The sequence below is a fragment of the Dermochelys coriacea genome, chromosome 8, assembly GCF_009764565.3.
Source record: "Dermochelys coriacea isolate rDerCor1 chromosome 8, rDerCor1.pri.v4, whole genome shotgun sequence".
Classification (NCBI taxonomy): Eukaryota; Metazoa; Chordata; order Testudines; family Dermochelyidae; genus Dermochelys; species Dermochelys coriacea.
Window position 1 is genome coordinate 23,051,339 of NC_050075.1, and position 14,030 is coordinate 23,065,368.

Sequence of the window (14,030 nt, forward strand, 5' to 3'; positions counted from 1 at the left end):
GTTTTGTGGTGATAGGTAGGGACAAGCACACAGGACAGTGTGTGTGTGTGATTGAATACATATGCTAATTGTTGTATCTTCAATAAAGACGGCAGATTGCCTTTTCCCCTGAAAAAGATCCCGTGTGCTTCTTATAAGCATAACAAGAGCTTGCACCCTGTACCCCCTTCTACACCCCAAACCCCTGCCCCAGCCTGCACCCAAACTCCCTTCCAGAGCCTGCATCCCTCCCACACGCAAACTCCCTCCCAGAGCGTTAGGCAGGTGTGTGTGTGTGTGTGTGTTGTGGGGGCGTGGGGGGCTTGGACCCGTTCTGGGTACGACCAATAATTATATAAACCTGCTGCCCCTGTTTGAAGTGTATTCTTGTGAAGTGAATCCCCAGATGAAGGTTTTTCTCCTGTCTTCCTCAACTTTCTCTTAATTTGTTGCTCCTGTGAATTTAGATGCAAATGAACTTGCATTGTCTCTGTCATCCCCTTGCTCATTTCACAATCGAGACACAGGCAGAACAACATTCCTTTGTATAGGGCAAACTTGTTGATTTGCTCTCTCCACAACATCTTTTAAATACATATTACCACAATACATACATACCTCTTTATACACAGCCTGTTTATAGAGCACACAATGATATTAATCACCAGTGTGTCACTGGCTTTCATAAGACCTTACTCAATACATTTTTATAGTACAGTAACATTGTATACAATCAACTGATTCAATTGCTTATTCTTTAGGATTCAGTCACCCTGTTCTCCTGGGAGGTTGGGACCTTGATTGTCACAGGGACTTTAAGAAAAACAACAGTAATTATACATCTATACCTTTACTCATCATATGTTGTTGGATAGATTTCCACACCTCCTTTCTGCTTTGTCTCCTGTTCTTGAACATGTGCATTTTTGTGCCATCAGCCATTTTGGAAAAAAATAAGGTTTTAAAATTTATTTCACTTATCCTTATTGGAGCTTTGATGAAGTAGAGAAACTGCCTGCCAGCATGAAAGAGGTTAAAGAGAGGCTTTGGGCCCAGTTAGCTCCACCCTATTTTACCTGAAGCCAGTGCCTGGCCTGGAAGGAGAAGAAAAGTGGAAGGCAGCTTGGGTGAAAGTGATCGTGAAATGGTACAATTCATGATTCTAAGGAATGGTAGGAGGGAAAACAGCAAAATCAAGATAATGGATTTCAAGAAGGCAGACTATAGCAAACTCAGGAAGTTTGTAGGTAAGATCCCATGGGAAGCAAGTGTAAGGGAAAAAACAGTTCAAGAAAGTAGGCAGTTTTTCAGAGACATTATTAAGGGTATAAGAGCAAACTATCCCATTCATAGGAAAGATAGGAATTATGGCAAGAGACCACCCTGGCATTTTTGAAATTCAAAAAAGAGTCCTACAAAAAGTTCTAGGTTAAATTACAAAGGATGAATATAAACAAATAACACAATTTATTTATAAATAAAATAAAATAACAAAGTATTACGGACAAAATTAAAAAGGCCCAGGCACAAAATCTAGCTAGAGACATAAAGGGTAACAAGAAAACGTACAAATACATTAGGAGCAAGAGGAAGACCAAGGACAGGGTAGGCCCATTATTCTATGGGGTGGGAGACAATAACAGAAAGTGTGGATGTGGCAGAAGTGCTAAATGACTTTTTTGTTTCAGTTTTCAACAAAAAGGTTAGTAGTGATTGGCTGTCTAACACAGAGAATGCCAATGAAAGTGAGGTTGGACCAGAGGCTAAAATAGGGAAAGAACAAGTTAAAAATTACTTAGACAAGTTAGATGCCTTCAAGTCACCAGGGCCTGATGAAATACATCCTAGAATATTCAAAGAGCTGACTGAGGAGATATCTGAGCCATTAGTGATTATCTTCTAAAAGAAGCCGGGAGAGATTCCAGAGGATTGGAAAAGGGCAAATATAGTGGCCATTTATAAAAAGAGAAATAAGTACAACCTGGGGAATTACAGACCAGTCAGCTTAACTTCAGTACTCAGAAAGATAATGGAGCAAATAATCAAGCAATCAATTTGCAAGCACCTAGAAGATAATAAGGTGATAAATAACAGCCAGCATGGATTTCTTAAGAACAAATCATGTCAAACCAACCTAAAAGCTTTCTTTCACAGGGTAACAAGCCTTCTGGATAGTGGGGAAGCTGTAGATGTGGTATATCTTGACTTTTTTAAGGCTTTTGATACTGTCTTGCATAACCTTCTACTAAACAAACTAGGGAAATACAACCTAGACGGAGCTATTATAAGGTGGGTGCATAACTGTTGTAAAACCATTCCCAGAGAGCAATTATCAAAGGTTCACAGTCAAGCTGGAAGGTCATATTGAGTGGGGTTCCTCAGGGATTGGGTCTGCTTCTGTTCAATATCTTCATCAATGATTTAGATATTGGCATCGAGAGTACACTTATAAAGTTTGCAGACGATACCAAGCTGGGAGGGATTGCAAATGCTTTGGAGGACAGGATTAAAATTCAAAATGATCTGGACAAACTGAATGCAATTCAATAAGGACAAATGCAAAGTACTCCATTTAGGAAGGAACAATCAGTTGCACACATACAAAATGAGAAATGACTGCCTAGGAAGGAGTACAGCAGAAAAGGATCTGGGAGTCATAGTGGACCACAAGCTAAATATGACTCAGCAGTGTAACGCTGTTGCAAAAAAGCAAACATCATTCTGGGATATTTTATCAGGAGTGCCGTAAGCAAGACACGAGAAGTAATACTTCCACTCTACTCTGTGCTGATTAGGCCTCAAGTGGAGTATTGTGTCCAGTTCTGGGTGCTACATTTCAGGAAAGATGTGGATAAATTGGAGAAAGTCCAGAGAAGAGCAACAAAAATGATTAAAGGTCTAGAAAACATGACCTATGAGGGAAGATTGAAAAAAATTGGTTTGTTTAGTGTGGAGAAGAGAAGACTGAGAGTGGACACAATAACCATTTTCAAATACATAAAAGGTTGTTACAAGGAGGAGGGAGGTAAATTGTTCTCATTAACCTCTGAGGATAGGACAATAAGCAATGGGCTTAAATTGCAGTCTGGGAGGTTTAGGTTGGACCTTAGGAAATAATTCCTGTCAGGATAATTAAGCACTGGTATAAATTGCCTAGGGAGGTTATGAAATCTCCATCATTGGAGATTTTTATGAGCAGATTAGACAAACACTTGTCAGGTATGATCTAGACCAGCGTTTCTCAAACTGGGGTCCGTGCATGGGCGGTGCGTGAACCGTCAGCTGGGGAAGGCCGCCCTTCCACCCAACGCCCTGCCCCATTCACCCCCTGCTGGAACCAAGCCCTTCTTTCTGCCCCTGCCCCCCGCCGGAGCCCAGAGCAGCTCCCCCCCACATGGCCACCGGCTCAATGCCCCGGCTTGGTCCCCAGTCCTGGAGTGCGGTAGGGCAGGCAGCGTGCGGCCCCAACCTCCCCAGCCCTGGTGCACCGGGAAGGCAGGCAGCTCACAGCCCCAGCCTCCGCAGCCCAGGGGGGCTGGCAACCCAACTCATGAGTGCAGGAAGGCGTGTGGCCCCAGCACCAGCAGAGCACTGGGGGTCTGGAGTTGGAGGACTGGAGCCACACGCTGCAACAGGGAACAGTCATGGCAGGGGGAGCGGTCATGCCTGGCTGTTTGGATAGGCAAAGCCTCCCCCAGCCTGTGCGACCTGCCGCCCATGGATCCGCAAACTCCTGGGAGTCCCCAAGGGTACTCCAGGGGTTCCGCAGGATCCTCAGATCAACTCCTCCCCCTCCCTCCCAGCACCTCCTCCCAGAATCAGGCTCTATCTCCCAGATGCTACTGAAGTCAAATTGGGAAATTTTAGGTGCTAAAGGTATGGCGGCGCAGCAGGGCTAAAGTCCGTGCCACTCCTGGAGGTGGCTGTCATGTTCCTGTGGCCTCGGATGGGGGTCAGGGGAGTCTCCGCATGTTGCCCCTTCCCCGAGTGCCAACTCTGTGGCTCCCATTGGCCGGGAACTGCAGCCAACGGGAACTGTGTGGGTGGTGCCTGCAGGCAGAGGCAGTGCATGATGGCCCCCTGACCCTCCTGCCTAGGAGCCACTGCCAGAGGGATGCGTCAGTCACTTTTGGGAGCCACCTGAGGTGAGCGCCGCCTGGCCGGAGTCCATGCCCCTCACCCCCTCCCACACCCCAACTCTCTGCCCCAGCCCACAGCCTGCATCCCTCCACCGAAATCTATCAGCTAACTTAGTTAGAAAAAATACAAGTCAGTATTTTTGGCATCTTCTTTCCCACTAATGAAAACTCTCTACAGCACAGGCAAGTTAAAGCAAAGTAATTAAACAGAAGAAGGAACCATGATAAATGTTAATTTATTTATTTATTGTCTTCCCGGTTCACAGCTGCATCCTCTGTTATCTACAAACTACCATGCGGTTGGAGGAAATTGTTCTGGTTCATACTTAACCACAGCAACCACATTTTAGCTACTAAACTTTCCTTAATTAAAACTTTCACAGAAAGCTTTTCTTGTTTAGCCTACATTTAGTACGCCCAAGCATGGCTATTAGCTTATTAGCTGTAACAGTGTTGGAATAATATATCTGAGGTTTCTCCTAAGTGTGTCCGTGTCTTGAATATTCCAGTTCTCCAATTTCTCCTTTCTTGAGCCTACATTTCTGCTCACACCCGATAAATGGATGCTTTCTTTGTACACCATGCATGCAAATGAAGGGCTACTCAGCTGGTGATTCTGACTGGCCGATGAACTTTTAACTAGTGTTACCATCAGATAGCAAAAGTTAAAAATTGGGACTTTTTTTTTCGGGAGGTGGGGGTACAGTTGCATATGTAAGACAAAGCCCCTAATATCTGGACGATCCCGATAATACTGGGACATCTGGTAAACCTAATTTGAACACAAGTTTTTGGACTCAGTATAGCAGTCACTAGATGAAACACTATGGTCTGTGTTATACAAAAGGTCAGATTAGATGATCTAGTGCTTCCTTCTGTCCTTAAAATCTATTAATAATACCTCCTTTTCCCAGTTTTTCCAGTACAATAGCAGTACCCTGTGCTTTTCAAAATCCCCTGATTAGAGAGGTATATGATTCAATAAGACATATTGGGCTATACTATTCATTACATAAGACACTAAATTGTCTCCTTTATATAAAACACTCCACATTATTGCTGTCAACCAAATTATTTCCTGTGTGGAAGACACTCCAGGTTACTGACAACAGAAAGAGCAATTCCACATCTGCTTTCTCTACTTTTATCCTATTTATCCACCTAGTTCTATAATTAAAATTTCTTATCTCTCCTTTTGCTTATAGTTAAAAAAAATGAAAAGGAGTAAAGAACAAACACAAACACACCAAGATTTAGTACCATATATGGGCCCATGTCATCATCCAGGAGAATTTCTAGAGGAACAAGAAACTAGAAAACATTGTTTACGTTTATATTTTATGTACCAGTAAATGTGAATTATTGGTGGGGTGCAAAGCCATAGACAAAGCAGAGCAGGGGCCTGATACATTTTTTTTGATATCCCTTTCTTAGGACCTTAGTCTCTGGATAGGTTCTGAGTGGGAAGGCAATGGGTGCTACAAAACATCAGGGGATTTGTTTTAGAGCTTTGATATACAAACTTGTGTATGGAGTTTATTTCGCCTGTCTCTTATCTATATTTTTCTGATTATTATATTTTTCTACATTTTGTCATCTTTTTGGATGCTGTTAATACATTTCTTATTGATTATAAGAAAACCAGTCTGGACTATTGAAAAATCTGTGGCGTGCTTTCACGTATCCCAATTATTTCCCCGTATTTATTCCACCCCCCCCCACGTTCTTGTCAACTCCTGGAAATGGCCCACCTTGATTATCACTAGAAAAGGTTCCCCCCACTCTCCTGCTGGTAATAGCTCACCTTACCTGATCCCTCTTGTTATAGTGTGTATGGTAACACCCATTGTTTCATGTTCTCTGTGTATATAAATCTCCCCACTGTATTTTCCACTGGATGCATCCAATGAAGTGAGCTGTAGCTCACGAAAGCTTATGCTCAAATAAATTTGTTAGTCTCTAAGGTGCCACAAGTACTCCTTTTCTTTTTGTGATTGACAATTGGTAGATCATGCTAGCAATGAATACAAAGAGGATTCTTTACAGAAGCTGCTGGACACAGAACTTATTCTCCATGATTTTCTAAACTAAACACAACCTGTATTATCTTGTGTCAACACACAGGCTTCTCTAAGCCCTGGCCTATTCTAAGCAGTCTGACTGTTGACCACTCTACAATAGTAAATCTACAAAATCACCACATGGCTCACATGACAGTACTCTTGTTTGGAGCAGAGGCCCAGCCAGTAGGGTAACTGAGTTACTTAGGTACTATTGTTGTAATAATTAGCCTACAAATTTACCTTCATTGTGAGTTCAACTGAAAAAGTGAGTGCAAGTTCATAAAATATAATGATAACCTAAAATAATAAATACTAATAGGCAACAGGTGCAAGAAACCAGACACAAAAATTGATTACTCTAAATAAAAAAGCCTACTGATTTAACTCAAGAACTGCATTGAGATCATGCTTGGTAAACAAGAAAATGTGAAGTCCGGAAATTAATTAAATAAAATTGGTTTATTGAATATTATGCCTGGATCGTGGACAAAATAATGACTGGATGGGCTTTTCCACCCACCACTCCATTTTGGAACCTTAAAGAAAGGGATGGGGGGGGGAAATAGCAGAACAGAGGGAAGAACAGGCAGAGGCAACTGCAGCAAGCATCATTGTGGTTCCCCACTATCTCCTGGAGGGGGGGAGCTATAGCCACCCCAAAATTTGCCTTAGCCTCCCCATAGCCACCCCTCCCAGCGCTGGGCACCTGACCAGCAGCTGCCACTCTCTGGCCACCCAGCTCCCACCTCCATGACAGTCTCCTCTTCTTTGGGAAGCTGATACATGGCTGGTGCAGTGCTGGGGGAGCTCACCTCATGCTAGAGGTAGCCATGCTTGAGTGGGTCTCTGCTGAGCAGAGATGAGTGGCAAGGAGCCTGCCTGTGCTGGTGCTTCTGGTTCAGGTGTGGCAGCTGTGACTGCTGTGTACTGAACAAGTGTTCAGGCTCCTGCATGCTTGGCTTAAAGAGACAACATACTGACAAGCTCACTCAGAGACACACACACACACACACAGGCTACCACATGAAACCCCCAGCACACACACTGTCTATCATGCACACACCCTTGCTGTTGTTGTTACTTCTTGGTACTTCCTGTGGAAATGTGCAATGCACATATATTCTCTGTAATTTTATTCTTTGAACGTTCACAAAGGATTACAGTACTGTTATTTTAGTTTATTGACTGGTCTGTGCATTTCATAATTTTATTTCTCTTATGCTTCAATTTAAATTCTTTGAGTAGTGATTTCTAAGATATCTAACCTGTCCTGACTGGAGTAATTATATTATTTAAAGTTGTACAATCAAATAATAGTATTCTTCTAGAGCAGTGTTTCCCAAACTTGGGACACCACTTGTTCAGGTTTCAGAGTAGCAGCCGTGTTAGTCTGTATTCGCAAAAAGAAAAGGAGTACTTGTGGCACCTTAGAGACTAACAAATGCATCCGATGAAGTGAGCTGTAGCTCACGAAAGCTTATGCTCTAATAAATTTGTTAGTCTCTAAGGTGCCACAAGTACTCCTTTTCTTTTTTAGTCTCTAAGGTGCCACAAGTCCTCCTTTTCTTTTCACTTGTTCAGGGAAAGCCCCTGGCGGGCCGGTTTGTTTACCTGCCATGTCTGCAGGTTCGGCCGATTGCGGCTACCACTGGCTGTGGTTCACTCTGCCCAGCCAATGGGAGCTGCGCGAAGTGGCGTGGGCTGTACTGGCTGCCGCTTCCCGCAGCCCCCATTGGCTGGGCACAGCGAACCGCGGCCAGTGGGAGCTGCGATCAGCCGAACCTGCAGACACGGCAGGTAAACAAACTGTCCCGGTCTGCCAGGGTCTTTACTTGAATAAGCGGTATCCCAAGTTTGGGAAACCACTGTTCTAGAGTGTAAATTTAGCTTCTACTCCCCTTAGTAGTGCCAGTTTAAAAAAAAAAAAAAACACATTAGCTAAACACATAACTTTAGACACTGTGCAGATGAAGATTGCTTATTTTCAAATTGTATTTTTAATTATATCTGTAAAATAACTTAAAATGCATACAAAAATAAATGTGGTTCCAAGTCGGATATTAATAGTAATGATGGAGTCAAATGCTAGTGAGTCACAAAGACGATTGTGATAGGTAAACATGAATGGCAAAATAATTAGAAAAATAAATTCCCATTCTCAATAAAAGTGAAAAAAAATGTTAAAATTAAGTAAATACGTTTTAGTGGTATAAAAAAAATTGACTAAAATAAAGTAGATAATGGCAGTGACAGAGTTTGTTAGAAAAAGTAAGCAGATTTTATTTATTTATCTCTACTAAAGAGAGAGTGTACAAAGTATCAAAATTGTGTTTCTGATATCTGCGTTAGTCCCAATTCCAAGCCTCAAGGAATTCATTTTGGAGCTTATCTCCTGATTGTTCTAAACTTACATATAAACTTAAAATATGGCTTTAATTGGTGTTTGTATTTCTTGGATACAGTGCTCCTGTCAGCTATTTTCTAAGTTGTTATTTGAAAAAAAAAAATATCTTAGGGATTTCAGGTGCCCAAGTAGCCCCTGAAATCACAGTTACAGTTCCCCTCCCCCAAATCTGAAATAGCACCCCTGCTTCTGGAACCCCAGACCTTCTTTGTCCTAATCCTGAAGGATAGCCTCCCTTCCTCCAGGGTGAAGAGCAGGATCCAGACCACATTGTCCCCCCTGCACTCTCCCAGCTCCAGCTGAATCCTGAACACCACCTGAAATGAAAAAGGGTCAGACTTTAACAGCAGCAGCAACAGCTCCAGCACACCTCTAATTTTCTCTTTTCACCAAAAGGACAGTTATTACCATCTTTTATACCTTCTAGGAAACTGTTAAACCAGGAGTTTTTTTCTTTCTAAAACTCCCTCCAGCTAGAGGGATAGGGAACAAAAAAATAAAATTAAAGCCCTATTTAATATTTTATATTTCAAATGCTTTAACTGTTTCTTTTTCTTTTATCTTTAATAAAAATTAAAATAGTTTAAATAATATGTTTGCCATAATACTAAGCGGGCTAAAGTATCTGTATGCCAAACCCTGCTTAACGTTCAACTGCGACTAAGTTATGTTAACACCTTTGGCCCATATCTTCCATTTAAATTAAGACAACGCCACTCACTTGCTATGTAGTTTCAGGCATATTTCCTTGTCCTTCAGTCAGATGGTAAAAATCATGCTGACCTTTAAACCTGAAATATCTGAGGTTTTCTGGGGAAATTCAAATGTCAAAAAACATTATTTATGTCAATATACATACTTCTTTATTTAAAAGATCTCCAACAGATTGCTGCAACATAATCACAGAGAAAACTTATAAAAACTGGTGAAAAAAAAAAAAAAGGGAATTGTCGGAAGGAAATGAGATGAAACAGAAGTGGTTAACCAGAACTATTAATATGCTACCCACCATGCCCAGATCATAACAGTTAAGAAGATACATCTTGAACTGGTTAGAATCAAATTGAAATGTATAATCAGAAACCTAAAGGCAATATGAGAACCTCAGGCTTAGGTGTTCATTGAGTTTTATATCTGAATATTGACTAAGCCCAGCCAGACGTGGTTTGCAAGTTTGGATAGGGTCATACTAGAAGGCATTTGGGCTACAGATGTTAGAGTGCTTGAGTGAATTGAATTGGGAATAAATAAACCCAAGAATGTAAGACCATTAAGAAACCATTTGGAAACCACAGTATTGTAATTATTTAAAAAAACACTAGTGTGAAAAGTACCCACCCTCCAATTTATCTATAGTTAATTATGAAACCTGAAAAAGAACTGAAAATTTTAACTCAAACTGAAACACTTGGGAGGGCTGAAACAGCTGTAGAGACCAGTGTGGTTTTGTGTTTTCCCCACGATACTAGATACAGCAGAGTGCCACTTTCGAGTCTGGGTTAGAGACATTGGCATATATTGGTGTCATTGTTCTGCACACTGTCTGAAAAGTAGCTGCTTTCAGAAGGTACAATGACTGCGAATGGGCCAAAAAGATGAGCCCAGGAGGTAAAAATTCAACAAGGGCTGTAGCCTGGAATGTCTAGGTCAGGGGTGGCCAACCTGAGACTGAGAAGGAGCCAAAATTCACCAATGTACGTTGCCCAAGAGCCACAGTAATACATCAGCAGCCCCCACGTCCCCATCAGCTCCCCTCCAAGAGCCTCCTGCCCGCTGGCAGCCCTGCCAATCAGCACCTTCCCCTCCCTCCTTGCACCTCCCGATCAACTGTTTCATGGCATGCAGGAGGCTCTCCAGGAGACTGGGAGGAGCAAGTGCACTGCAGGCTCAGGGGAGGGGGTGAGAAGGGGTGGAGTGGGGGCAGGGCCTGTGGCAGAGCCAGGGTTGAGCAGTGAGCACCCCCTGGCACATTGGAAAGTTGGTACATATAGCTCCAGCCCCAGAGTCAATGCCTATACAAGGAACCACATTAACTTCTGAAGAGCCACATGTGGCTCTGGAGCCACAGGTTGGTCACCCCTGGTCTAGGTGTTGGTGACTGGATATTGACTAGGAGAGTGAAGAGATCAAGAGGAGGCCAAGATATATTTGTTTATATTGTCATAGCTCACAACAGGCTCAGTCATGTGAGGATTGCCACACAGAGGAGTAAACCACTTCCCCTGCACTCCTGCTTATGCTATCCACATTACAGAGCAAGATTCAGGGAGAACTGCATTCACCAATGAGCCTCTACCCCCTCACCTGTGCAGGAGGGAAGGGTTAGGTAACAGGCAGAGCATTATCATAGAGTCACAGAGTTTAAAGCCATATTGGACCTCCATATCACCTACCCTGACTTATATTTCTGAAGTTACTAAACACCATCCAGCCACCTCTATATAAAGCTGAACACCTGGAATTAGACCAAAATATTACAGCCCTCAGGAGACTACGGGTATCTGCACACTGCAATTAAACACCCACAAGGAGGGAGGGTCCCAAACCCTGGGCTCCAGCTCAAGATGAACATCTACACTGCAATCTTACAAATTCACAGCCCAAGCCCCACAAGCCTAAGTCAGCTGACACTGGCCAGCCACTGGTGTTTAACTGAAGTATAGATATACCTGGCCTAAATCACTGAGTGACATGGGCAGAAAACAGGAGGGATCGAGGTGTATCATCTTTGTCTCCCTTCCCTTCTTAACACATATAGTCAGTGCAGCTGAGCTGCTGCAGAGTGGACATATGCCAGGAAAGGGACTGATGCAGTTTACTTCTCTCCAGAGGAAGGGGGAAGCAGGGATTAAACTGTTTGTGTCCGAGTCACCATTCTGCGTTTGCTCTGCTCCTGAGACAGTGCACCTATACTCTCCCCCCTACTCAGTGCAGGTTGCAAGGTGCCAGTCTAAGCCAGTATGGGCAGTGTTTGCTACTCAAAAGAGAAACAAACAAACAAATCAGCTGCCAGAGCTGAGAAAAGGCCTTGTGTGTGGGAACTTCCATGAAGTACTTTTGCAAAAGAAGCAGACTGATGAGACTGCTGGGATAAAGAGAACACATTTTGCTCTGTTTACTCCTCTTGCATTCTAACAGGAATTTTTTACTTATAACCCAGAGAATGAGAGCCTCCAGCCCTAAACTGTTCACTCAAATACAACTGGTCTGTGGAAGATCACCCATAGGCAGCTATGCTAGTGGCTGGTAGCTGTCTGAGGCTTAGATAGGCTGAGATGAGAATTTTCCTGCTCTAGGAAGGAGAGAGCCCTTGTCATGATCATGAAATATGATGTGTGGTTAGCAAGAGCAAAACTTCTAACCATTGGCAGGAGTGGGGACCCCCTTTTTTTTTTTTTTTTTTTTTTAAAAAAAAAAAAAAAGGTGAAAAATGGAAAGGAACTTTTTGTATAATTTTTTCATGGGTTTCCCCCCAAATTTGTCAAAATTTTGTTTTAGTAACAATTTTTTGACAAGCCCTTTGGGGCTGCCTAGTTGAGATTTTCAAAACTACTCATGGAATTTAGACATCCAACTGTCATTGCAAATGCATCCCAACCTTTAGCTATTCTGTGATGACTCATAGAAATGATCTCATGTTTGGGCAGCAAACCAACAGCAGCCTGACCTATTCTATACAAATGATGGTGCCTTTCTCCCAGGAACTTTGGGATACATAAGGAGTGTGGGCGTTATCTTTGTCTTACAAATAGGGAAACTGAGTTAGAGTGGGAATAGAACTCAGGCTTCCTGGTAGGTAGTTCTCAGCTCTAACAACTACACAAGCTATCCCTGATTCTCCTCTCACCTACACCAGTGTAAATAAGGAGATGTATAAATTAAATCAGAATCTGGGGAAAACGCAAAAATAAGGAGAAACTATTTATTGAGTCTTTTTTTAGGCCAGTTTCATTAGCAGGTGGGGAGAAAGAAGTTGATGAAACTGGGCAGTTTTATGATCAGAAGCTACATATAAAGAGCTGCTGATCCCTCATGGAAAATGTATATTCCACTTCTGTATTATAGTCAGTATTTTACATATTTTTCCTTTCCTCATTTTCCAAAATACTTAAGTAGATCTTTGTTTCATGGGAATTCACCTACTTCTACTGCCTGCTCTCCAATCTTCCTGTTGTGATGTCATACTAGAGTACTTGTCACTACAGCAAATCAAGATGTCATAAAAAGAACAGAAGATTATCCCTCGAGGGTTGGAATAAGTAGTAAGATTCCAAAGAAGTGTATGTTTCCATGAAAATCCCCCTAATACTAAGGGGTCCAATTCTGTAATACTCAATCAAGCAAAACTCCCATTGATTTCAATTGCAATTTTTCCCTCAATAAAGGACTGCTGAATTTGGCCCATAGAATGAGAAAAGAAACCTTCCACCTTCTGAAAACATATATATGCAGAATTGTCTCTATACAGATTTTTTGAGATGTTCGAGGAGGGTTAATAAGACTTTCACACTTCTGTGTTCCAACATCCAGTGGAATGTTCTTTAAATGGTTTGAGATGGAATTCCAGAAACGCCTGACTGGTGTTTCAAAGGTCTGTGACCTTTTAGTCATCATGATCATCCACAGGCAGAGCAAAATGAATGATGTCTTGAGGAACCTGTTATGAGCCTCAGCTTCCATGGAAAATTTAGTTTCAATGAAGCCAAAAATCAAATTAGGCATTACTTTTCTGGTTTCATAGATTGTTAAATGCATCTCAAATTCAATCCACTTGAAGGAACCTTTTTTCTTTTTCTAGAGTTCTAAGCAAATTTAGTGTTTGTGAAAGGTGCCTAAACAGGAGATTATGTCCAGTCATTGTGTTCCACCAATTCCTATCTCATGTACCAGCCATCAAAAAAGAACTAGATAAATTCATGGAAGATAGGTCCATCAATGGCTATTAGCCAGGATGGGCACGGATGGTGTCCTTAGCCTCTGTTTGCCAGAAGCTGGGAACGGATGACAGCATGGATCACCTGATGATTGCCTGTTCTGTTCATTCCCTCTGAAGTGCCTGGCATTGGCCACAGAAGACAAGATATTGGGCTAGATGGACCATTGGTCTGACCCAATATTGCCGTTCTTATGTTCTTAACATCCTGATCTGGAGAGGGCAACACTAGAGGCAAATAGGTTGAGAAACCTCCAGTCTCTACATTTTGGCTAACACTGCCAGCAAGAACTCCACTTTGCTCCTACCGTGATGTAATGTGGACCTCTATTGTTTTAAGAACAAGACCAAGAGTCACCTGCTCATTCTGCACTCAGGCCACTAAACAGCTGCCAGATTGTAATGATTTTCAGTCACTACTGATCTGGTCCACATTTAGACTAATCACCTAGGAGAATTTGTCCACTCTGTACCATGTTGGCCTTCCTTTTTAAAGTATCAAAATGGGATGC